The sequence below is a fragment of the Diospyros lotus genome, unplaced genomic scaffold, assembly GCF_014633365.1.
Source record: "Diospyros lotus cultivar Yz01 unplaced genomic scaffold, ASM1463336v1 superscaf2, whole genome shotgun sequence".
NCBI lineage: Eukaryota > Viridiplantae > Streptophyta > Magnoliopsida > Ericales > Ebenaceae > Diospyros > Diospyros lotus.
Genome location: NW_026267105.1, coordinates 724209 through 750525, shown reverse-complemented (window position 1 = coordinate 750525; position 26317 = coordinate 724209). Strand labels below are relative to the sequence as shown.

The 26317-nt window shown below is 36.0% G+C and overlaps 1 pseudogene; it reads left to right on the top strand.

The window, feature by feature from the left end:
* Positions 1 to 14331: 14331 nt before the first annotated feature.
* The window catches only part of LOC127793297 (mediator of RNA polymerase II transcription subunit 8-like), a 34108-nt pseudogene continuing 22122 nt past the window's right edge, over positions 14332 to 26317 (top strand).

Below are 26317 nucleotides of genomic sequence, written 5' to 3'. Positions count from 1 at the left end.
TTCTTCTTTAAAGCCAACAAACTCATCATTTGATGCAATTCATATTTTGAGTTGAAAATTTTGTTCAACTCAACGTCTGACATCTCCAACGATGTTCCCGAACTAAGCCTTGATAATTTCGAAGATGGGAGCAAACTAAGCTACTCAACATGATTACAACTTCTGCATTGATATAAACCAAATTTCCAGCATCATCACCATTAAAAACTTCTTCAGACCCATGTTTTGCATCATCACACTTAAAAACATCTTCAACCCCATGTCTATCATCATCCCAATTAACATCTTCACACACCATGTCCAACATCATCAAATTTAAAGACTTCAAGCCCATTTCCATCCATAGCATCATCACAATTAACATCGTCGTGTAAACTAGTCGTAGTCATGTTCCTTCTAACCTCATCTTTCGACCATATTGGACTATCGGTATCCAAACGTATCACTGGAGAATTACTGCATACTTTATTCTTTGCAACCTCTTCCTTATTTCTAACACCAAAATTAGGTTGTGTTTTCGGGTCTAATTTCTCCACAAAATCAACACATAATGAATTTCTGAAATCTATCCGAGAGCATTCAACCAGAAAACATTCAACATCTATATCATCATTAATCTCCGTTGGAAGTGCAGATAGATCTAACTTCTTAAATTTGTACTTCAGTACAACCAATTTCTCAGCCATACTAAGATTGAACCTCCTGTAGAGGGAACTTACCAATTGGTCGAATGTGCAATCTGGCTCCACACGTATTATCCAACCACATTTATCAGTTATGTACTTATATTCTTTCGTATTAACATCATATTCTCACTAACTTCCATACATCACAAGAACAATGATAGGTCTAGAAGTTGCCATTCTTATAATATAAATTAAAACATATCGGTTCTATAAGTATAAAAATATATCGATTGTTTAAGGTTATATCGGTTTCTTAATATCAATCGTCTAAGGATATGTCGATTAATATATATCGATTTACATAAGATCTCAACTGATAAAATGCTGCTGATATATCAGTTTAGAAAGAATGTTGATACATACATATATTTTTCTGACTGATATATCAACCGATATAAAGCATTTTTCATGGTGCTACCGTGTTTTAACCTATATCGGTTGAAATATATAATGACTTAATCGATATATGTTCAAACCAGCGAAATGCATACTTTTCATTCAATTGAGCTTTTGAATAAATAACCAAAGCCAATTACGTTTTCATTCAAAAAATAGCAGCGAAAATAATAAAATACTCTGAAATCACTCAAGCTACTAAGATTCATTGGCCAAAGTTTTTCAAAGATAAGAAAATGGATACATGTCTGGCATAAAGACTTTCGAGAGCCAGATCTGCAAAGGGAAGAACAACAATGACTTTGAAGAAAACAATTGATAAAGAAACAACACTCAGATGAAGAGAAAGAAAGACAAGTGAGAGAGATATTGACGGAGGCAAATGAGAATGTGCATGAAAGAAGAACACAAGATCCTATAATTAATTTAAAGTGAAAACATTTTAATCCACTCAAATCTTAAAAGTCCTAGTTTTACAAAGATTTTCAAAGTGTTATATTTTTACAAACTTTAGTACCGAAAGTCCTATTTTTCCAAATTTGCCAAATCCATATCATAAAAAAAAGTAAGCCAAACACGTTCTTAGCGCTAGTTTGGCAATGCGGTTTGACCGCTTATAAGCTTTTCATTTAGCGTATAAGCTATGCAACTTATTTCTTATATGTTTGGATGTTAGTAACAGCTTAAACGCTATGGAGCTTAAACGCTAACCAAGAGCGTTTTCAGAAAGCCATCACCCACTCGCTTTTGTAAAGAAGCTGTCTGGAGCTTTTTGAGTTGACCAGTTCAATGACCATTTCACCTTCCAACAATATCAACATTTACAACCCCCTATCCTTATACCTTCCCGAGCCTTATTACTGTCAGCTTCTCCTTCACTTCACTGCGATCATCTTCCCTAGCAGAGCGCCGCCATCGCCAGTGTCGCAAGCCTGCATCTCCGCCCAACGCTTCCATCGCCGCAAGTAGCCCATCGCCGCAAGCCGTCATCGCTGCCCAGCGTCGCCATCGCGCAAGCTGCCTAGTGCCACCCTGCTAGCAGATCGTCGCCATCGCCGTTGCCTTCTTCGCCCAATGCCGCAAGCCTCCATCTTCGTCGCCTGGGTCTTCTCTTTCGTCGCGCCTCCAGATCCTTCAACCAGATCTGCCTTCCCCCTTGACGTTGTTGTCGCCTTCTCATTGCTGATAGGTATATGTCTCTCTATATTTGCATATTTAATTACAATTATTTGCGTGATTACTAACACTATTATTTTCTGTAATATTATTTGTAATTTTAGATTTTGTGATTAGTTGCTGATCGTATTTTGTGAATGTGTGATTAATTTGTGAAACTCATTTTTGTGTAATTTTACGTATTTTCAGAATAATAGTATATTCTATTTTTTGTGTGTCTCCCACATTGTTGATTGGTTAGGGATAGAAATAATATGTTAGAATGTTTTTGTTGATTGGTTAGGGATACAGAGACTATATTGAAATATTTCTTGAAATGTTTATGTATGTTTTTTAGTTTTTTGCATTTTCTGTATATGTTTCCTAATACCTTTAGATTTCTTATGTCTCCCACATTTTTTGCGATATAGATGGATAAAGGAAAGAAACGTATGAACTATGCTTTCAATACGGGACGATCCTCTGCTAAGTGGGATGACCACACACATCTACAATTTATAGAGCTAATAGAACAAGAGATTCATAAAGGAAATAGACCAGGATCATTTATAAATAAAGATGGATGGAAAAATTTGGTCAAGATTTTTAATGAAATAACATGGAGGTGTTATGACAACAAACAATTGAAAAAGCCACTGGGATTCTATGAAAAAAGAATGGACACTTTTTAAGAAAATGATGCGAGGCGAGTCAGGTTTGGGGTGGGACGAAACAAGGAAGACTGTTATGGCAGATAATGCTTGGTGGGAGCAAAAAATTAAGGTATTGTGATGTGTTATCCATATGACAAATTTTGATATCTTATAAGCTAATTGATACAATATATGACAATTTGTTGCATTTGTGGGTTTACAGGAAATTGAAAATGATCGAAAATTCAAGAACAAAAACTTGTCCATCATATGGTTTCGCTACGATGCCTTGTTCTCTGATATTGCAGCAACTGGGGAAAGAGCATGAGCTCCAAGTCAATATGAGCCTCCAACTCAACTATTGAGTACTGATAAAGATGATGATGGAATTGAAAACACTAAGGATATAAATAATCGTGGAGACCCATTTGCTACGGATCAAGGCCCTTATGATGTCATAACTGGTGACGATTTGTTTGTAGTACCAACTTGGAAACAAGAGCGACCATCGACCACTAAAAGGGCTTGGAAGGAAAAGATGTTGAGTGTTGGCATGTTGAGGACAAATATTGAAGATTTAATGAAACTATACTCCAAGAGCACAAATACTTCGAACTCTGTTGCAGGACCAGATGCAGGAGAGCATTCAAAAATGCTTGGACGTATTGCAGCGTCTCCCCATTGAGGTTGGGTGTAGGTTGTGGAATTATGCTTGCACCCTTTTTACCAAGCCCCCGAATCGAACTATCTTTATAAATCAACCATCCGACGAGGTAAGATTTGCTTGGTTGGACTACCTATATCAGTTGTTTGAGGAATATCAGCCTCCACCATGAACATTTTCTTTAATATGTTATAACTAATTTAATTTATGTTTGAATATTGTTTAGACTATTGTTGAGTGTGTTTTATGTTGAATGTTGTTTATTATTGAGCATGTTGGATTATTTTCTGTAACTTCTTGTTCATAGGATTTTATGTTTGAATGCAGTTTGATTTGTTAATATTTTAGACTTAACTTGTTAAGATCAGCTTGTATTGATATTAATAAAGCTCCATGCTTCACAGAGTAATGGAGTCTTGGGAAAATGACAATGATGAAGCAAATGAGGAACAGGTTAATGCAGAATCAATGTTTTTATTCAGGCAAGCTGCATGGGCAATTCTAATTTATTACAGCAAATACATGCTTAAGGAGCCATGTCATACATCTCAACGAACAGGTCGTATACTTATTCATGAAATACTTAATGGTAATGAAAGTCGATGTTACTAAGATTTTCGCATGACGAAAACAATTTTTTTGGATTTCTGTCATGATTTAACTGAAAGATTGTTAGTGTTAATGCCCTATTGCTAGATTTAGATGGCATCTGGCATTTATATTTATGGGAATAATGATGTAATACTTGCAATATATAATAAAATATGTTTTCATATTTAAGGTCATATCTTCATTCATAGCTCTCCAATCATTAATATGAATGAATCCTTAGATTTCCTATTAAAGGTCTTATTCTTAAGTGTTGAGAATATGTGACAATTGACCTTTGTAATAAGGATGTCTTAATGGTTATTCGCAGTCCTTAGACTTCTCAGATGAGGACTATGATTAGTCGAGTACGGACTGATACATGAGATACTACATTTGATTAGTATGAGATACTAATGATAAAGAATGGTGAGTCGCATGCCATAATCCATGAGATGGACATAGTATACATGTGCCTACTGAATGTGATGCACGTGATAGATCACATGGCTCGGAGGATCTATGATCTATCACAGGCTTCGATCGTGTTACTGGTCCTTAGACTAGAAGCAACACAGTTGTCTTGTATGTTGGTGTCAGGAATTTGCCATTGCTAAATACCATTCGGTTATCGAATGGGAGATGCACTACGTGTTCATGTACAGTGGCATATAGAGATAGGTGATTGCTAATGGGATCCGTCGACCTTCGGCGTAAGGTGAACATCCTATGCAATCAGGGTGGTTATGGTTGTATAAATCCCTGGCCAGGGTACACATGATTGAAAATGTGTTTCTAATGTCGGAAAGTGTTTCGATGTGTCATCTCAATCACACCACACTAGATCTTGGCATAGCTATCGAGTTAGTGAGTTTGATCGATCCATGACTCTCACTCGATCGGGTTGTTAATCGATGGAAGGATTATAGTACACGGGAATTGGAAGCCCAAATAGGTTCTCAAGAAGTATGACTTCATTACTGGTAGGATCATCTTGACATAATGTTAGTTGTCACTCAGGGTTTTTCAAGTTACATCGGGAAAATGAAAAGATCCTCATTGTAGACCAAAGTGTTTGGTTGGCGTCAAAGGGTTTGATGTATCTCGATTGCTACTTAGTGGTGAACCTAGAAGGTCACACGTATATCCAAGTGTAATGGTTAATTAAGTGATGGAAGTTATAATCTTTATTAAGGGTTAATGATTTTTTACCGAGATATTAATAATGAGAATGGTTCTCATTGGATAATTAATTCTTATATAATATTTTATGTATAATAGTTATACATATATTATATTATATTGAGAGAATTAATTTAAATTAAATATTTAGAAATTAAAAGAGAATTTCCATTATCTATATAATATATATGATATATTGTATAGATATTAATAGAGAATTTCCATTATCTATATAATATATATGATATATTATATAGATATTAAAAGAGAATTTTCATTCTATATAATATGTATGATATATTATATGGAAAAGAAATGGCACTTTCAATATATAATATATATGATATATTATATGATAAAAGAAAAGAGCACTTCAAATAATATATATGATATATTATTGAAAAGAAAATATGCACTTCCATTATATTTAATATATAATATATTTTATTAAAATGGGAAGAGCACTTCAAATAATATATATGATATATTATATTGAAAAGAAAAATGCACTTTCATTATATATAATATATGTGATATATTATATTGAAAATAATATGACCATCTCCTCCTATAAATAGGTGATCATGGAGAGAAATGAAAATATGAGAAATCATTTGGCCATAAGCTCTTATGCTTCTCATTCTTGTTGGAATTCTCTTAACCATTACTCCCAATTTTTCTCTTAATTCCATTGTTGCTAGTGTAGCAAATCCAACATAATAGAAAGTCTATTAGTTTTTGGAATCTATTTATCTTTCATCTCCTACACTTACCTTGGCTAGCACATAAGCTAAGTTGTAGGATTCATTCCCTATTTGGAGCGTGGACTAACTAGGCCCTTCATGCTTTCGAGTGACGGTTCGGTCTAACCGGTTAACTATTTGGAAGCTGTTGGTGTGCAACCGTTACTATCTTGAAAAGTTCCAACCTCTACACCGGATGTCAAACCACCGTAAGGTATATTTGGCATGGTTTAATTTTTGTATTGCATATGGTCATAAGAAACCAAGTCTTGCAAGATGATCTTGAATTTATTTCCGTTGCGTTATTATTTATGTTTTTGAGAAAAGTTTTAAAAACAATAAAACCCTTGTATCGATACACAAAGAGTTGGGGTTTCCCTTCAAAGATATGGTCTCACCCCGACACGAGGAATGTCTGTGCCTGAATCAGTAGGAATATTTTTGATGATTTGTGGGTATGGGGCTGCGAATCGATTGATACAAGAAATGTTCAATCATTCCGGTGAGACAATTAGCCGATAATTTCACAGAGTTTTGGTTGCTGTTAATAGGTTAGGTATTGACATTATTAAACCACATCCTAACTACAATGACGGGGAAGGATAGCACAATCTAAATAACCCTAAGTATTTGCCATTCTTTAAGGTACTTATTAATGAATTTTATTAACTTGTGATTATTCTTAAGTTAAACGTTGGAACATAATTCAAAAAGTCTTACCTTTTGATTGCAGGAATGTATTGGAGCTATTTCCGGTACTCATGTAAAGGCTCGATTGCCACGAGGTGAAGAAGTACCCTATATAGGACACAAAGGATATCTGATCCCAAATATCCTTGCAATTGTGGATTTTAACATGTGTTTTACATTTGCATGGGCTAGTTGAGAGGGATCAGCTCATGATGCCAGAATATTTAATGAAGCAATTCGTAGGCCCTGACTTGAATTTTCCCCATCCAATAAGAGGGAAATATTATTTAGTAGATATAGGGTACTCTCATAAGACTGGATACATGAGGCCATACAAGGGTGAGCATATAAGATATCACTTGCAAGATTTTCGGCGTGTGAGAACAACATGATTGCGTGCACCAAGAGGGTATAAAGAGTCATTCAATTACCTACATTCTTTGTGTAGAATGATTGTTGAGCGCACTTCTGGAGTGTGGAAGAAGAGATTTAAGGTTTTGGAAGATATGCCTGCATACAATTTTGATACCCAAAGAGACATTGTTCTAGGTACAATGGCCATCCATAACTATATTAGGAAGAAAGGGATACAGGATGTTGCATTCACTGCAGCTGAAAATGAAAATTATATTCCTAATGCACAATTAATGACACCATCTGATAGTCAAATTAATGATGAAGTGGACCAGAGTGATAATTATTAGATGGCAGTGCGGGATGATATAGCCCTAGATATTGGACAACCACAATAATTGTATTTAAATTTGTATGTTTGTTCTAGTAACGCATTTGCATGTATGTATGGGATCATTGAACTTCCATTTAAATATTGTGTCTTATCTAATTTTGAATTTTGTAATTATTAAGTTTATTTAATTATCAATTATTGTGTATGTATAATCTTCTAATCTTATAATATATAACAAATTTCTAGCTGTTTGAAACAAATATAAATTTAAGTATTAATATTTATTTAAATGGCAAATATTTGATATGTATTGATAAAATTTAAAAATAAATAATTTTATATAATATCTCAACATATATATTAAAGATTTTTATGAATTAAATCTATATACATAAAGTATAAAAATTATATATTTTTTAACTTTTTTTATAATTTATTAACATGTAATTATAAGTATTTTAGCAATTGGACATTTTTTAATTTTTTTTTTAAAAAAATGTATTTTTTGAATTTTATTTACATTTTTCAATGTCATGTCCATTTTAGTCTTTTTGCCAAGTTGTAACAGCTTATCAGTTTTTACAAACTAAACACATAACTTTACACTAAGGGCCTGTTTGATTGCATTTAATTTCCATAGAAAATGATTATTTTCCATCTAAATTCTAACTTTTGTAGTGTTTGATTACATTTATTTTCTAGGGAAATTAAGTTCCTATTTTCGCTCACGTGAGGCCCTTTTCTCGCTTTTGCTGGAAATGATTTTCCTAGGGGAGGGGCTTGTTTTACATTTCTAGGGAATTCATATCTGCGCGCACAACACATTCGCACCCTCCCACTCGATTTCTCTAGGGTTTCCTCTTCCATTTGAGCCGCATTCATCCTTGTCTACCTCGATTTTTCTAGGGTTTCCTCTCTCATTCGAGCCGCCTTCGTCCCTGTCCACCTCGATTTCTCTAGGGTTTCCTCTCCTATTCGAGCCGCCTTCTTCCCCTTCCTCTTCGTCCCCATCCACCGCCGAAGTCGAGCTTCTACTTGGGCTTCGTCGCCATCTCCGACTTCTTATGAGTCGCCATCCACCTCCAAAGAAGACCATCTCCGACTTCTTGTAACTCGCCATCCATCGCCATCCATCTTCGACTTGGGCTTCGTCGCCATCTCCACAAAACTCCAGCTCTGACTTCGTTTTCGTCGCCATCTCCGCGGAAGACCACCTTTGATTTCGAGTTTCACACCACCAGCATATCTTCATCTTCTTCCACGATAAGGTTTCCGTCCTCGTTCTGTTCTTATTTATGTAGATCCAACGAGCGATCTTGGTATTCATCCATCGATCTTGGTTTTTCTCTCTGTGTCAATGAGCGATCTTGGTCTTCGACCATCGATCTGGAGTCTTCATCCACCGAAAGCGATCTTTTTCTCTGTTTCAGCGAGTGATCTTGGTCTCTGTTTCAGCGAGTGATATTCGTGTTCGCCATCTCCGCCGAAGTCGACCTCTGATTCCGACTTGCAGACCGTTGTTCATCCTCGTCGCTATCTTTGTCCACGGTAAGCTTTCGTCGCCATCTTGGGCAATTTTTGTTCTAAAAATTTATAATTTTACAGAAAACTTCTCATTTATATATAGATGTTTAGGGTTGCTTTGTGGTAATTTTTGTACTAAAAATTTATAATTACTGAAAATTATAATTACAGACCAATTTTTGTATCTTCTTGGTCTCTGTTTAGGGTTGCTTTGTCTCACATTATGCATATAATATTTTGTATAAAAATTGTGTCTCATTGGATAGGCAGCGGCGATGAAAATTTATAATTACAGACCAATTTTCTCTAATCATTGTATGTCACACTAAGGATTAATTTTACTATTTAGTTTGTGTTAAATTATGTGAGTTTTTGTTCACTTTTAGTGGTGAAAATATTTTGTGTCTTATGTAATTTATATGTTGATTTTATTAAATTTTTATTTTATACGTGGTAGTGAGTAACATGCCTTCAACAAGGAATCAACGTCGATGGCAACGACAACGTTTGGGTTTATTTTGGACGATGGTCATGCAAGCGATTGTGATATATAATTATATTAGGCGTCACAACCGACATCTCCCAAGGGCTCCTCATATAAATTGGGATTCTGAAAGACAAATGACCCTTACACGAATGTTTGGAATGAGTGATAGAATTTGTCATAACCTACTTAGGATGAAAATAGAGCCGTTTCATAGATTATGTGCTCGGTTATGAACATATGGATTGATTGATAGTAGATTTGTCCTTGTTGAGGAACAAATGACTATTTTCCTAAACACGGTTGGGCATGACGAACGTAATCGAGCTGGAAGTTTTACTTTCTTTAGATCTGGACAAACAGTGAGTTATTACTTCCATAGGGTCTTACACTCTTGTCTTAGACTGTATAGAGATGTTGTCAATAATGCCACTGTTCACAACTCACCATACGAGAAAGAAAATGTCAAGCCTTGGTTCACATATTTTCAGGTTAGGGGTCGAAATTATTTCATTATATATTTTGTAAAGGTTCAATATTCTAAGGTAATTTTCTTATTAAAAGTTTTTTTTTTTTTTTTGGTTAAAGGATGTTGTAGGGGCAATAGATGGTACATATATTGCTGCGAATGTCCCCTTAGAAGAATAAGCTAGGTATCGTAATAGAAAGCAAGTGATTTCTCAAAATGTTTTCGTAGCTTGCACATTTGATATGAAATTTACATATGTGCTTGCCGGTTGGGAGGGATCGGCACATGACGGTTGATTGTTAAGGAGTGCAATATTACTGCAAGGACACAAGCTGACAGTTCCTTTGGGTAAGTTGTACCACTAGTTTGATATAATTTTTTTCACAAGGTTACTAATTATTTAATAATGATTATGTAACAAACAATTCTTTGATAGGTAAATATTATCTCTGTGATGCTGGCTTCCCATTGGTTCCGGGATTTCTTGCACCATACCGCAGGACTCGTTATCATCGTAGAGACATTGAGGGTCAACGTCCTGAAAGTAGTAAGGAGTTGTTCAATTTTCGCTATTCATCTCTACGTAATGTTGTTGAGAGGACAATTGGCTTGCTTAAGAGAAGATTTGCATATTTGAGGCATCAACCCTACAACGACATTGAAACACAAGCAAAGATAGTCCTTTGCTTGTTGTACCGTCCACAACTTCTTAAGGAATGATGATATAGAAGATGTTTGTGGTGAGGACGTAGATATTAGCGTTGATGAGGATAACCCTACACATGTCGATGTATCTGAAGACGAGACTCCAAATGCTCACATATCTTTCACAGTTGATGCAACATGGTCTAATAATAGGAATACAATTGCTGATTTATTATGGGCTGATTATCATCCCAACCATGATGCAGGAGTTGATTTCGATTAAATTTGAATTTTTAATTGTCATTTATGTCCTTATGTAATGGTTGACATAAACTTGCTTATATAACATATGTTGTATTTGACATGTTATTATTACTTTTTAATACATTGTTGAATGCATGACTAATTAATGTTGTTGAAATTGAAGACAAATTATTAGTCGATTATTATTTTTTGTACATGGTATTATGTAATGGTTGACCATAACTTCTTTTAATTTTGAAAGACAGATTTTATGGCATATAATAAAAACAACCCTATGGGAGAGGAAAAGAGTTCAAGCCAAAAGGATCCTACATCTAAGAATCGTCACATACGATGGAATGATGTAATGGATAATTGTATGATTAACGCACTATATCATTAAGTGTTGACTAGTCACAAAAGAAGTGACAATGGTGTTACTTCTTCTTAAGTGTCCAAGGTAATTGAGAGAGTAAATAATGGGTGTGGAGTTGTGGTGTCGGAAAAAAATGTAAGGGCGCGTTTGAAGACTATTAAGAAAGAATATGTTGAACTTCGTCAATTATTAAGTATGAGTGGTTTTGGGTTGGATCCTAACACTGGACGTGTCACAGCCGATGCATTGGCTTGGGAGGAGTTTCTTAAGGTATAATACTTTATTGACTATGCAACTTTTTTGTCATTACACATTAGTAGTATAGTTTCTTTTGGGCATTGACAAATCATGAAAATATTTGCCTTTGTTTCTAAATTTTTTTTTAGGGGAAACCAGAATTTGGAAAGTGGAAGAACAAACATTGTCCTCGGTATGATGAGTTGGAGGTTATCCTTGAAAATGATGTTGCTACAGGAGAGCGCTCAACAGCTGGTAATGACGATATCTCTCCCATCCATGGTATTTATAAAAGTAAATAATAAATATATATTATTCATAATATGCTTTATATTATAGATTATAATAACTTGTTTTTTTTTTTTTAGTAATGGATGAAAGTGTAAATGAGATTGACAGTCAAAGTGAAGCTACAAATCCAAGCAAAAAAAGTGATTCCAAGCGTAACGTCGAAGGAGGAACTAACGGAAGCCGGCGTAGATGTACCCAACCCGATGAGAGTATCATTGCCCTATCAAGTATTGCCGAATCATCGAAAAGAATTGCCAATGCTATGGAGATTCAAGCGACAATAGATACACAAAATCATATAGATTGGCAATTAGTTTTAGAAAAATTAAAAGGCATGAAGATAGATAGGCGTGATAGGATGCAAATCATGAAGATATTTCAAGCGGATGAAGGTTTTGCAAGAATCTTCATGAGTTTGACTGATGAAGCATTCATGCGGGATTGGGTTTTTGAGAAACTTGGCCGTGATCCACCCCCACTTAATTAGTGGATGATGTTTAGAATGTTTGTTCCAAACACTGTTTAATTTATAAGGCAGAATGAAACTGCATATTTTTATATATTTTGTAATAAGTATATTGTATGCATGATTTGTTTGAGACCAATGGGTATGTTGTTCTTGTATTGATCTATGTATGGTAATGCTTGAAGTACCTAGTGCATTATGTTTATGGCTAGTTCCCATTTACAGGTGTATTATGTTTACATGTGTATTGAACAAGATTGCTGGAAGTAATCTTGGCTTTTTGCGTGCCTAATTTGATGGTCCAATGGAGATTCATATATTTACATATGGTAATTTGATGTTTATGTGGGTTGTATAAAATAAATTTGCAGGATAATTCTGTAGATGTGCTAAGAGTTTTTTCCCAAATTTGAGTTGTTGGATTATAAATTTTGGTGCCAAAGTAACACTAAGAGAAAATGGAAATGCAGGTACTCTGAAGACATTTTTTTTTGTGTTTGCATTGTTGTATGAAAAAGAATGAGAAGATAGGCTTATTACTTTCCTTAGCAATGGTATTGAACAAGATTGCTTGTGCTTGTTATTAAATGTTAAAAATAACAAGTTGGCGTACTTTATGTTTTGAATCTCAGTTGATTATTGATAATGGATCATTGAGCTTTACTATAGTAATTGATTATTGAACTGCTGTAATTTTGTGACAAAGGCTGCGAATTGAACAAGATTGTGCCAGACTGCCAGCCCTTTTGACTCCATTGTACTTACGCAATAGGTGTACTGATATTTGGCATAACATTATATTGGGCCAAAGGCACCCACTCATGCAATAACTATCCTTGCAGATTCTTGGCAAGCCAAGGTTGCATTAAGTCCCTCTGTGATCTTCTAATCTGTCCAGACCCGAGGATTGTGACTGTGTGCCTTGAGGGGCTTGAGAACATCTTGAAGGTGGGTGAGTTTGATAAAGAAGCAGGAATGAATGGTGGCATAAACATTTTTGGTCTAGCAGATGGGCAATATAAGCCCGTGGAATATGTAAGGCTTTAACTAATGGGTTCTGCATGTTTATTTTCTGTACTCTTTTGAAGAAAAAAATGAGACCATAATTTGCACTATGTGAATGGGCATCTCAACTGTAATGTGTCTTTTTATCTTTTGGACCGTTGCTTCTATCAGTTTCAGTTGAAAGCAAGTGTAAACAGTTTTACTTGGAGATATGGTTTGTTTTCTCCGTCTGTTGGGCTATAGTGCCTTGAGGAGATGCTAATTGAGCAAGATATTAATCTTATCTTGATAGCCATTGGAAGAATGTTCTTTTGCGATTGGATGATTACTGGTTCAAAGTTTGAAAACCAACTTACAAGCATAGGTAATACAACTCAAAAAAACAATCCTTTCGACCCTCACGTAATGGGGTTTGTGAGGGTCACTCGTGCAATACGGACTATTTTTTATGAATCTGCCCACCTTTTTTTTTAATGGAATAATTGATGGTTCATTAGTAAAATTTAATACTAAAAATGAATAAATTTCAAGATAAAAAATATTTTTTTTCATGGAAAATGTCCATTTTCTAGGGAAAATAATGACAATCAAACACCAAAAACTAGAAAAAATGACTATTTTTATAGAAAATAATAACAATCAAACACCAAAATTTAGAAAAGTATAACAATTTCTAAGTAAAAAATTAAGCCAATTAAACACGTTCAATTAACATTTTCCTTGGAATTTAATTCTAGACAATTCAATTACCTAGAAAATATTTTCTTTCCATGCAAATTCCATGCTTGCAATTGATAGAGTTAGAAAATGAGGGTGGAATTCCAATTTCATGGAATTCTAATTCTCACCCAAACATCTAGGAATTCTAATTCCTTGATTTCAAGGAAAATATTCACTTTTTGAACTAAAATGGAATTCGAATTCCATGAAATTGAAAAGCTATTTAATAAAATTTTCCGAAATTTAGATAAAAAATGAATTCTACCCTCATTTTTCATGTCTATCAAACGCACCCTAATAACTTAAAAATATATTTATCTAAATACTTATCAGTTTAAACACTAATTAACTTAAACGTTATTACATAACTTAAACACTACACAGCTTTTCAGTTCTTTAAAAAAGAAGCATAGCCAAACTAAGCCTTACTCACTCCGAAACGTGTTGGTTCTGGAGAGCGAGCAGCAACATCGTGTATCAATTCGACGCTTGTCAATGGCAGGGGATGCTATAGGGGACAAAAGCAAGTGAATTTACGACGAAATCACGCTAGGTTTTGAATTAAAATAAGAATTAAAAGCAGCAAGGAAGGAAGGTACTAACAAAACTGCGGGAAGGAAAAGTGGGTGGATTGGGGTTGGGGGGGGGTTGTAGTGTAACCGTCGTTCGGGCATTCTCCCCCACCCTTCCAGGTCAGGAGGATTGCACAATGGCTGATATCAGTTACACTGCTCCACCGGTTCTCCATTTCTCCTCTATTTAATTTCATCTTAGCTTTTTATTATTGAAACTGAAATAGCAGTAGCAAAGTCGAGTCATTCAAGTCATCCTCATCCTCATCCTCATCCGCTGCGAGAGGCGATTGTCGGTCGAGGTCGCCATGGAAGGGTCATCGTCCCAGGGCGGCAAAGCCACTCAACGGCAGCCTGTTCAGCCATTGAATCCGGCGATGCAGCAGCAACTCAAGCTCCAGTCCCTCAAGATTCGAACCTTCAGCCTCCAGAAAGCCATCGAAGGCCTCATTGAAGATGTCTATGCCAATGTCCTCACCAATTCTGTCGCCAAGTGGTTAGCCCTCCCTCTCTCTTCTTCTTGCTTTGCTTGCGATATTTCACACACGATCAGGGACTAATGTATTCATCGAAGAAATAAATAAAGGGCTAACAGTTGCCTTTTGGAGAGTGGAATGGAATAGACATGGGCGGGAGGCTTTCTCCCCGTTCGTTCGGTCTTGACGAGATAATGTATAATAGAAAAATGGATGAAATATTTGTTCTGCTTATTTTATTTTAAAGCCCGAATTTTTGTCTTCCTTAATTAGGGAAAAAAAAAATAGACAGTAAAACTTTATTCTTGTGTGTTGGCAAATATCAGCCTTAGTAATTTTATAAAAATTCAATTGTATTTCTATCAGGAGTGAATCAGTTATTATTTGTTTTTTACTGTTTTTCCTCTCCATCCATTCCCATAGCTTTTCCAGACAAGGCAGAAACTAATTTATATTACTTTCCATCCCCATTCTCCCAAATGTGGGAAAAGAATTTTCCACTCAATTACTAAAGTCTCTCCTAGACAGGAAGGTTTTAAACTTATATGAAAACCTCGAGTTCTTTTTTCAGAAAAACTTAAGCTGATTTGACATGCTTGCTTGCGTTGTGTGTCTGCCAATATGTACTTGACCAGTTTTCTATGGTGAATTAACTAATTTGGGGTTCATATTTTGAAGAAATTTAGCTGTGTTGACATGCTTGTATTCTGTGGCAGGGAAGACATTCTGAACCAATATTCTAGGGTGAATCTTGAGCTTTTTAACATTATGGAAGAAGTCAACAAGGTCTCCAAGGCCTTTGTTGTATACCCAAAGATTATTCATGCAGAGAACGCTGCAAGTATGAACTTCTCTTCCTCTACTTTATTGTGACATACGTAAAAATTTTCAGATAATGGAATACAGTGTGATAAGAATACTTAATTTATTGCAGTAGAAAATTTTACTCTTTTTCTTGCAATGGTGGTGCTCGTATATTTCATTGAATTACCCTGAAGCAAATTTACTTCCCTGAATTATGCCTGAGTTTATTTGGATGATTTCTCCGTAGTGCATAAGAACTTTGACAAAAACAGGTATAGAAACAAGGTTATGAAAACAATAACCTTAAAATGAAGATTAGGGAAGAGAGGGAGAAATAGCTTCTAGGCATCACACCAAGGGTTAGAATTCTAGGAAAGCATAACATGCTTCAAGAAAATTGTAGGTAATTATTCCACTCATTATTAAAAACAGAGGTTACAATGCTATTTAATGATGTCTAGTGATGCTCTATTCCTACTAGGATTAGGAAAACTAAATGAAAGTTGAAACTACCAATAATAAAATCAGGAAAGAACCATAAGTAAAACCAAAAGACTAATTAAAGTCGTGAAAGATCTGGCCATAGATAAATTTCTATGCCATAGTCCCTGGAGGCAGTATTTATATCTGAGGAGGCCTGCACAAGAAGGAAAAAAGGTGGAGAGTGGTAACTTTGACTCATTGATCAGGCATTTAAGTTAATACATATAATATTTAAAGTAAAAAAAAGTTCGTGCATGTAAAAAGTGAGGGTACTTAAGCTAGTCCTTCAACAGGGTTTGTTAAGGTTGTTTCTAGCAAACTCTAAACAGTGACATCAAGGGCTACCATATATAGTAGCCTAAGACCTCAAGGGGATCATGTAATTCAGTCTTGAAAGAAAGTTAGAGAAAAGGAGGAAGGGGTTTTAGCCAAAAACTTGCTTGTTTGGAATATGATGAAATGCTTGGTACTGATACATTATCTTGTTGGCTGTGGCTGGTTCTTTGTTGCTCTGCCAAGTTGGCTTTCTCCGGACTTGTATTTTGATGATTGGGAGCATAAATTGTAGATAGAAGGTTAATCTACATCTTTGCTACTGAGGACTTGGTGATTAGTGCTTAATCCATTTCATTCTATTTGTTCAGTAGATTGCCCAACTCCATGAAAAAGTGTTTGTATCTAAAATGACACCGGTGATCGTACCGATGTTGTGCTTGCTTATATGTTTATCATGAGCTATGTCCCAACTGATTTCTAGACTATCCAATTTGTGTTCCTTTATTTCTTCCTCTTATAATTGTAGAACATTGAATTTTTGCATCAAATAAATGTTTCAGTTTTAACCATGCATAAAAATCGAGGGCGAGCCTTGGTAAGGTTACTTCTTTGTGACTTGAAAGGTCACAGGTTTAATTTGTGGAAACAACCTCTTTGCAAAGCAAAGTTAAGGTTGCATAGAAAGACAATGCTTCCTCAACAACTGTAATGTGGAGAGTCTCAGGCACCAGGGACGCCCTTTTATTAGTTATACATCACACAATATGTTAAGATCCATGATTGTAATACTGCACACAAGGACAAAAAGTTTCTCAGAAAGCACGACAATCATATTCTTTTTTCATCTCAAATTCAAACCAATTTGTTTTGTTTAGTGACCTAAAGAAATGTGGGCCTCTTCATCCTACCTAAAAGTACTAATATGTAGCCTGCAGAATTGCAGTCTTTTTCAGTAGCATATGGACCTGCATCTAATTGAATATTCCTGGCAACATCTAATTGGTTTACTGTGAGATAATGGAGGTCTGTGGATACAGTTCTTCCTGTTATGCTGTCATCTAAGCTATTGCGGAAGATGGAGGTGGATGATATTGCCAAGAAAGAGCAGGCATTAATAGGGATGGAACACCTGCCAATATCCGAACAGATTGAAAAGTTCAAGGTGATTGAATTGTAATTCAGCCAGCATTTTTCTATTGTATTTTAACTTTTACTCATCCATTTATTGTTATATGTTTACAGATGAGAATGGATAATATTCGAGAAGCCTGTGAAAGTGCTGAAAAAATTATAGATGAGGGTCGTAAAGCCCTTCTTGGCACTCCCCTGGAACCTGCTATTACTCCAACTTTAGAGAAGGATCATGCTGCAAAGCTTAACTAACAGGAAGTACTACTTCTGAATGCTGTCAATGATGGAGAAGGTTTGAGTCTTAAACCATTTAAGTGACAAATTAATGTTATAAAACTAGAACTATAATGTTCTATTATAATTTAGAACTTTCGATTTCCATTAATCTGCCTGGCCAGTGTAAAACTCTCCTCTGAAGAGTTAAAATAACGCTATGAGTTGAACTATCTGGAATCAAAATCAGTGCTTGTATGGTCACTCTTGAAAGCAATCTCAAGCTCTTCAATATTTCTATTGTATTCCCAAGAATTTTCTTTCTTCAGCTGCACCCAATGTGATTAAGGTTTGATCTGTTTTTTGTTGCAGGTGGATTTCTTTTTGTTGATTCTGATCCCCCTCCCCCCCTCCCCCTCCCCAACCCCTGTTTTTCTATTAACAACTGGAAGGTCTGGAGTGTGGACTGAATTAGGTATTGACTGACTTGTCTTTCAGGCGATGACTGTTTATAGGCATGTTATTGTGTTGTTTGTTGGACTGGTTAGTATTTTATGGAAACCCTCTGGGGTTTAAATTTAGCACTTGAGGTCCCCGTTATTTGCATCCACCCGTCCTTTTAAGTAGTCCCTTCTGTTAGGTCAAGTTAGCAATGACGTTAAAAAGGAGTAGGGTAAATTCCACCTAGACCCCATGTGATTTATGTTAGTTTTATGGAGACCCCTTGGACTTTAAATTTAGCACTTGAAGCTTTATTAAAAACACCTCTTATTTGATAAGTTTGTTAACAACATTAATCTTCGAACAAATGGAAGGGGTCATCTGAAAAAAAAACAAAAAACAAAGAAGCAAACAACAGAGACTTCGAATTCTAAATTTAAACCATTTTGCAGAATGACCCAAAACTACAGGAGGTCTGGGTGGAATTTGACCTATTTTCAATAAATAAGTAGGCAGTTTGAATACCCATCCAGTTATAATAATTTAAATTTGATGTATAAACATTAATACATAAGGTTTCCACAGGATTCCTCCCTCTAAGGCAGTCTTTCCTTTCATACACATTCATCTGTTGCTTAAAATACTTTTCTATTAGACAAGGAGTTTATTCTATGTGGAACTGAGTTTTTTAAGAAATTAAGAGTTTGTATAAAAGAAATTTCCTAAATGAAATTCCCCTTAAACTTTTTTTCAAAATAAAACTCCTCTTTCTGTTAATGACTAGATCTTCTGAGTTGAATTAGGTTTGAACCGATTTTTCTTTCTGGTATTGGCTGGTAATGGGCTTACAGATTGTGTTGCTGGTTGGATTGGTTAGAATTTCTATGGAGATCCTCTGCAGGTTAAATTTTACACCTAATTTATTAAACAGCCCCTTCAGCTAGGTCAAATACGCAATGACAATAACAAAGTCCACCGAGACCTCATGTGGTTTAGGTTACTTTTATGGAGACTACTTGTAGTTTAAATTTAGCATTTGAAGCTTATTAAAAACAAGGTTCTTTTGATAATTTGTTAACGACATTAAAACTCTATACTGACAGAAGGGGCTGTTTGAAAAAATAAAATAAAATAAAAACATGGATTTCAAATGCTAAATTTAAACCATATAGGGTTTTGTAAAAATGACCCAAATTATAGGAGTTCTGGTTGGAATTTACCCTAATTTCAGTATAAGTATGCAATTTAATATCCATCTGCCTATAATAATTTTTGACATATACAGGAGATTAAACACATATATATATATATAAGAATTCCACAGGGTTCCCTCATTGAAGGCGGTCTTTCCTTTTGTACATATTCAACAGTTGCTTAAAAGACTTTTCTATTACACATGGAGTTTGTTCTATGTGGTGCTGAGTTTTTTACAAAATTAAAAATTTCTATTAAATTTTTTTCCAAAATAAAACTCCCCTAAAACTATTTCCCAAAATAAAATTCTACATGCATGACAAGATACAGCATAGAGAAGCCAGAGGCTTTATTAGAGGAGCCATGAGAGGGCTGCTAGCTGATCTAGCGGTTCCAAAAGAAAACTGCTGCTGCAGTTCCCGTTTTGTGGTTCCAATGAGAATCACTGGCTTAGCCAGCGGTTTTCCACATGAGTGGGGAGAGTTTTCTTTCAGAAAATAATTTAGGGAGAATTATTTTGGATTTTTTCGTTAATAGTTTTGATTTTGTAAAGTAATTTTTTACAGTACCTGTAGATTTAGGTTTCCTTAGTCACCAATTAAAAGGAATATATTAGTACTTTATTTGGAATATGCACTTACTATTTTTTGATTTTATACAGCTGCCGAGTGTATGCAGGTTTACAAATCCCTGAAGACCAAAGGCAGATTGCATCTGCACTTCCATTGCATCTGGTAGATATACTCCCTGTAGGTGATGGAGCACAGACTCTTCCTGATGATAGTATGCTACAGGTTAGTTTGTTAAATCTCACCATTTTAATTCATCTCTTTATTTCGCCATTTCATATGAATTCTTAAGATGCTATCCTACTTCAGCTCCTAATGGCATTCTTTTAGTTGGCTATACACTCATCTGCGCCTTTTTTGGGTTCTACCTCACATTGCCCATGCTCTGGTTCTTTGCTAATAGGGGTTCCTACTCCCAAAAAAACGTTTGGTTAAATGGAATATAAGTTAATCTTTTGAAAATGCAGACTGCTATGAAAAATATTTCTATAACAAGTATTGGAGAACGAAGGATAGGATTGTTATTGATTGGCATTCCTCTGCCCATCCTCATCCTCTGGCAACAAACATCAGTTCTTATTTTCCCTTAGATCTTCCTCACTTCTCATCATAAATGAGAAGAATAAGCTATGTATGCACCCAAATATGGAGTGCTGAGTGCTTTTCAAATGTTTCTTTTGAATGGATAAAGAATGTCTCTTGAATAGCATTCAGTATGTTTATACCTCTTTCTTGGCTGGCTTATTTTCCTGACCTTGAAACTTCTAATTGGTTTTCTTTCATCCTTATTTGTTTTCTTTCCTTGCCATTTCTGTGTCTTTGCTATCTCCATTATTTCAAGCCAGCTTATAGAAAGTTCTCTTCGTAACTGTACCTTTTTCGTTGATTGCTATATTTCTTCTATCATATTTTAACCTTCCTTGGAGTATTGCTTTGTCTATGTGCTCTACCTAACAATTTTATTGTAGGCATCTGGAACACAAGAAATTGGGAGCCCTGTGGATTCTCCTTCTGGTGCTACAGCAGCAACTTCATTTGACGATACAATGTCACAACCTCCAAATGCCTATTCTCCCAGGTCTGGCACAAACATGATGAGTACACCTCCTGAGCTACAATTACAGCAGCAGCAGCACCTACAACAACAGCTACAACAGGAGCATCGGTGTCAGCAGAAAAGGCAGAAATTGATGCATTTGCCTCAGCATCAGCAACGACTTCTTGCTCAATGGCAATTTTGCCAATCTTCATTGCCTGGATTAGGACAGGTACAAACTTTACATCATTGTTTGTGTGCATGCACATTTAAATTCCATCACTCCACCTTGCAGCCACAAAATGCATGTGCTATCTGTGATATTATTTTTCTTCTGTTATATCTCCTTACTTTTCTTTCTTCTTTTGTTCAGTATGATTACTTTTCTTTCTTCTTATGTTCAGTATGACATTGTTGGAAAATGAATTTCTTTTTTACATTGTTGAAGTCCTAGTGAGGGCCGGAGTTTTGAAATTTCAAATGTTTCTTATGGTTGGTTAACACAAGTTCCCTACAAATATTTTTAGAAGTCTCATCTATCTGACTCAGTATCATACTATTCTCAAACCCCTGTGAATGGAGAGCTCTGCATATTCTTTACCAAGATTTTGAAAAACTATCTACTTCTTTATAATAATACCTAGATTCTCCATGTGGGCTACAGGAAGTTTACAGACATGTTTGTTTCTTGTTTCCCAATGCAAGTGGCTCAACTGTATTTATGTTCTGTAACATTTATGTGCCGACTCTTTTTCATGTAAGACAGCTGTCCTAACAGAAATAGAAATATTGTTGCTGCAGAATCAGCTGGGGCAGCTGCATCACTTGCGGGGACAGACTGAGCAGAAATTTTAATTGGTAACTTTTCACGCTGTTTATTACTTCCCCTGGAACATATACTTTATGGAAAGTAGAAATACATTTTGGTATATAAGGGTGCAGGTTTGAGGTTATGTTTCTTTCTCTTCTATCTGTCTATTCACTATCATGTCTCATGTGCCGTTGCTTCACAGCAGATAATCTACTGGTACCTGTTAGCTGCCAAGTTAGTGTTTTATAATGCTGCTGTTCTAGAATGTGTACTTTGAGATCTTGAGTTCCCATCTGTTGTATGGGTGGGCCCACACGCTGTGTGTACCTAAGTATTTCCTATGGCTGCTGTGTTGATGGATCATGGAATTTGAGAAATGAGATGGTTACATTTTAATTATCACAGTGGTATTATCGCTTGCAGTGATGGCAGTAGCAGGGCCATTGTGGTTTCTATGACCATAAGTTGTGAAAGATCTCGTCTGTTCACCACTCAGTTCTTGTTTTGTTGGTTGTTAGTTTTGTCCTCCCATTTGCATTTTCTTTATTGGCAACTTGCACGGTTAGATGAACTTTTTGGTTAAATTACCAGTTGCTTTTAGGTCCCTTGTTCATTCATATTATGTTATTCATTTACTAGTATTGATAATTTGATAGCATGGAAATAAATTGTTGACATGCTTTGTGATTATTTTGGGTGATTTAATTTCCTTCCATAACTTCAATTAGTTGTCACTACAGAGATGTTCATGTAAGGGGCGCCAACACTTAGCGTATCATGCAAGAGCTTAAGCTGGTTTTCAAAAACATTTTTCAAAAACTACAAAAGAAGTACTGGAAATAGATCTAAAACTCTTGCAAGACTTAGTGAAATATGCCCATATGCATATGAACAACCAAAATGAAACATCCATAAGAAGTAATGGTTACCTCACGGATGAAGAAGACAGTTAGTTGCTTCCGTTTGCGCCTCCGAACCCAAACTCTTCATTCTCCGGTTGAGCTCCCATGAACCCTTCATGAAAAGGCATCAAACCAGCTCTCGTACCTGTTCCTTGGCTGACCAAGCCACCCCCACAAACGCAGGGGACCAAGGCCAGCCATTGAAACCCTTTGTTGGACCCTTGTGCTAATCGAGTCTCAGGCGAAGGTGATACCAAGCTGGCCTTTGGTTCTTAACAATGGAAATTGATCGTGTCACGATCATGGGATCAAGAAGAAGAAGAAGGGAGCAAGAAGAGAAGGGAGTAAGCAGCAAGTGGAGCAAGCAAGAAGATGAACAGTAGCTAGACTACTCGGGCTGAGAGAAAAGCTTGCAATAGACATAAGAACAAGAGGGACAAAATGGTTGGAATTGGAGACTCTCTCCACTTCCCTCCTATTTTCTTCTCGCAGTTATCTCACTTCATTCATTAATTGCTTTGAAGAGAGCATTAATGAAGAGACGACAAAACATTAAATGCTTTGTCATCGGATTAGATGGAAGAAGGCTTGTGAAAATTAAATCCCATCGAGCGAAACGGTTGATAGTTAGTAGTGACTGGTCGACAGTTTCTCAAACATGTCAAATCGGCCTACCGTTTCATATAACTGGTCAACTGTTTCATGCCTTCCATCATAAGTTCCGACTAATTGCATCAAGGCCCGCTTAACTCTTAATAGCCATTCCATTAACTCTTAGTGGAACCATGACCTCCCGTCAACTCTATTGATCTCTTTGTTAACACTTAACAATATCATGTTAGTGTTGTATGCCCTAATGCTAAATTTATATGGCATCTAGTATGTAGTGGAGTCAATGATGTAAATCTTGCAATTAATAAAATGGTCATATCTTCATTCACACATTTCCAATTATATATAAATGAGTTCCTAGATCTCCTGATAAAGATCTTATTCTTAAATTGTTAAGAATATTTGATGAGGATCTTTAATACATGATTTCTTAAAGTGATTCCTAGTTCTTAAATTTTTTAGAAGGGGACTATGATTAATCGATTATGGACTAACATATGGGCTACTACTTTTGATTAGTATGAGATATTAATGATAAAGGATGGTGAGTCACATGCCATATTGCATGAGATGTAGATAGTAGACATGTGAGTAGGTATTGATTGAACATCTATTGAATGTGATGTATGTATCAAATTACATGGTTGAGGTGATTAATGATCTGTTACGGCTTCAATTGTGTAACTGGTCTTCAGACCGGAGGCAACATAGTTGTCCTGTATACTAGTGTTGGAGATTTGTTGTTGAGCAGAACCATCTAATTGGGAGGTAGGAATGTTCTCTATGTGGTTTTTGTTCTATTGGTGTATGGAGGTGGGTGATCGCTTTGATGGGATCCATTGACTATTGGCGTGAGGTGAACATCCTATGCAATCATAGTAGGCTGTGATTGGAAAACTCTTGAATGGGGTGTGCATGATCGGAAAGGAGTTTCTGATATCAGAAAGAGTTTTGATGTGTCATCTCGATCATACCAAACTAGATCTTGGCGTAGTTACTGAATCTTGTGAGTTTGACCAGTCTATGGTCCTCACTCGGTCGGGATGTTAGTCAGTGGAAGAATTGTATTACACGATGTCCAAAACCCTAATAGGCTCACTTGAAGTTTGACTTAAATGCCTTTAGGATTGTCTTGACATAATGTTAGTCGTCACTTAGGACCTTTTGGGACACTTTAAGGAAATAGAGAGTTTCTCATAGTAGGTTGAACAGTTCGATCGGCGTCAAAGAGTTTGGCATTTCTTGATTGTTACATTACTGTGAATCTAGAAAGGTCACACATCATATAGGCATAACATTAGATTAATGATGCTTCACTGACAATGTGTTCTTACATCATTAAGAGTTAATGATGATAGATGTTGTTTAGAGTTAACAAAGAGATCAATAGACTATTAAGAGTTAACAGAACAGGGAGATCATTAGGATATTGTTAAGAGTTAATGAGAGGTCTTGGTTCCATTAAGAGATAGTGAAAGGGCTATTAAGAGTTTATAGTGGACCTTAATGCAATATGTCAACTTGTGATGGAAGTTATAAAACAATCAACCGATTTTCTCAAGCGATTGATTGGTTCGATGAGTTTGATGAAACTATCGACTAGTTGCCTTAGACTGTCGACCATTTCTGTGCTCGAGATTCAAATCCGTGAACCTTCTTCCGTTGCTTTCGACAACCGAGCATTTAATGCTCTGTCGCCTCTTTAATTAATGCTCTCTTAGAGCATTTATTGTGGAGAGAGAAGAGGGAGACAAATTAGAGGGAAGGAGAATTGTTCTCCATTTTTCACTTGAGCGTCTGTTGCAAGTTTTCTCTTGGCAAATGCTCTGTTCTTCTTTTTCCTATTACTCGAGCTTGCACTCTCCTTTCCTTTCTTGCTCCTTTCTTTCTCTTGTTGATCCTGAGATCGTGAGATGGTTGATACAATCCTTTGAGAACCGAAGCCTTGCATCACCTTCGTCTAAGGCTCAACTAGCACAAGGGTCCAACAAAGGGTTACGGTGGTTGCCCAGGTGTGGACTGACTTGGTCCCCTACTTGTGTGGGGATGGCTTGGTCAGGCAAGGGCAAGTTTGGTAGTTGGTTCGTGGGCTACTTGTGAAAGGGTTCGCTAGGGCTTGACGAGAGACCCGAGAGACCGAAAGGTTTATGTTTGAGGCGCATCAGAAACAACTGACTAGGATCTCCTTCGTGCTTGAGGTAACAGCTAACTATCACTTGCTTTAGTATTTCCATTTGATGGCTTTGATTTATGCATATGGCTGTTATCATTGTTTCTTGTAAGAAATCGATCCGTTTCCGCTGCAGTCTTTATGGTTTTTGGAAAAAGTTTTTGAAAACTAGTTTGATTTCTTGCATCTACTGCTAAGTGTTAGTGCACTTTTCATATCCATTATCATTAACTCTTAATGATGATTAAGAACACATTGTCAGCTATGTATCACTAATCCGATGCTATGCCTATATGGTGTGTGACCTTTTAGGTTTACAATCAAATAGCAATCAATAAACACCAAACTCTTTGATGCTGATCGAACTTTTTGACCTATTTTGAGAATCTCTCAATCTCCTCAAAATACCTCGAAAGGTCTTAAGTGACAATTAGTATTATATCAAGACGATTCTTTAAGACAATGAAGTCAAACTTCAAGTGAGCCTATTAAGGCTTTCGATTACTGTGTAATACAATCATTCCACTTACTAACATCCCAATTGAGTGAGAGCCACAGATTAATCATACTCATAGGATTGGTAACTATGCTAAGATCTAGTATAGTGTGATCGAGATGACATATCGAAATTCCTTCCAACATTGGAAACTTCTTTCTAATCATGCACACCTTGTTCAGGAGTTTTCCAACCACAAACCAATAAAGATCGCATAAGATGTTCC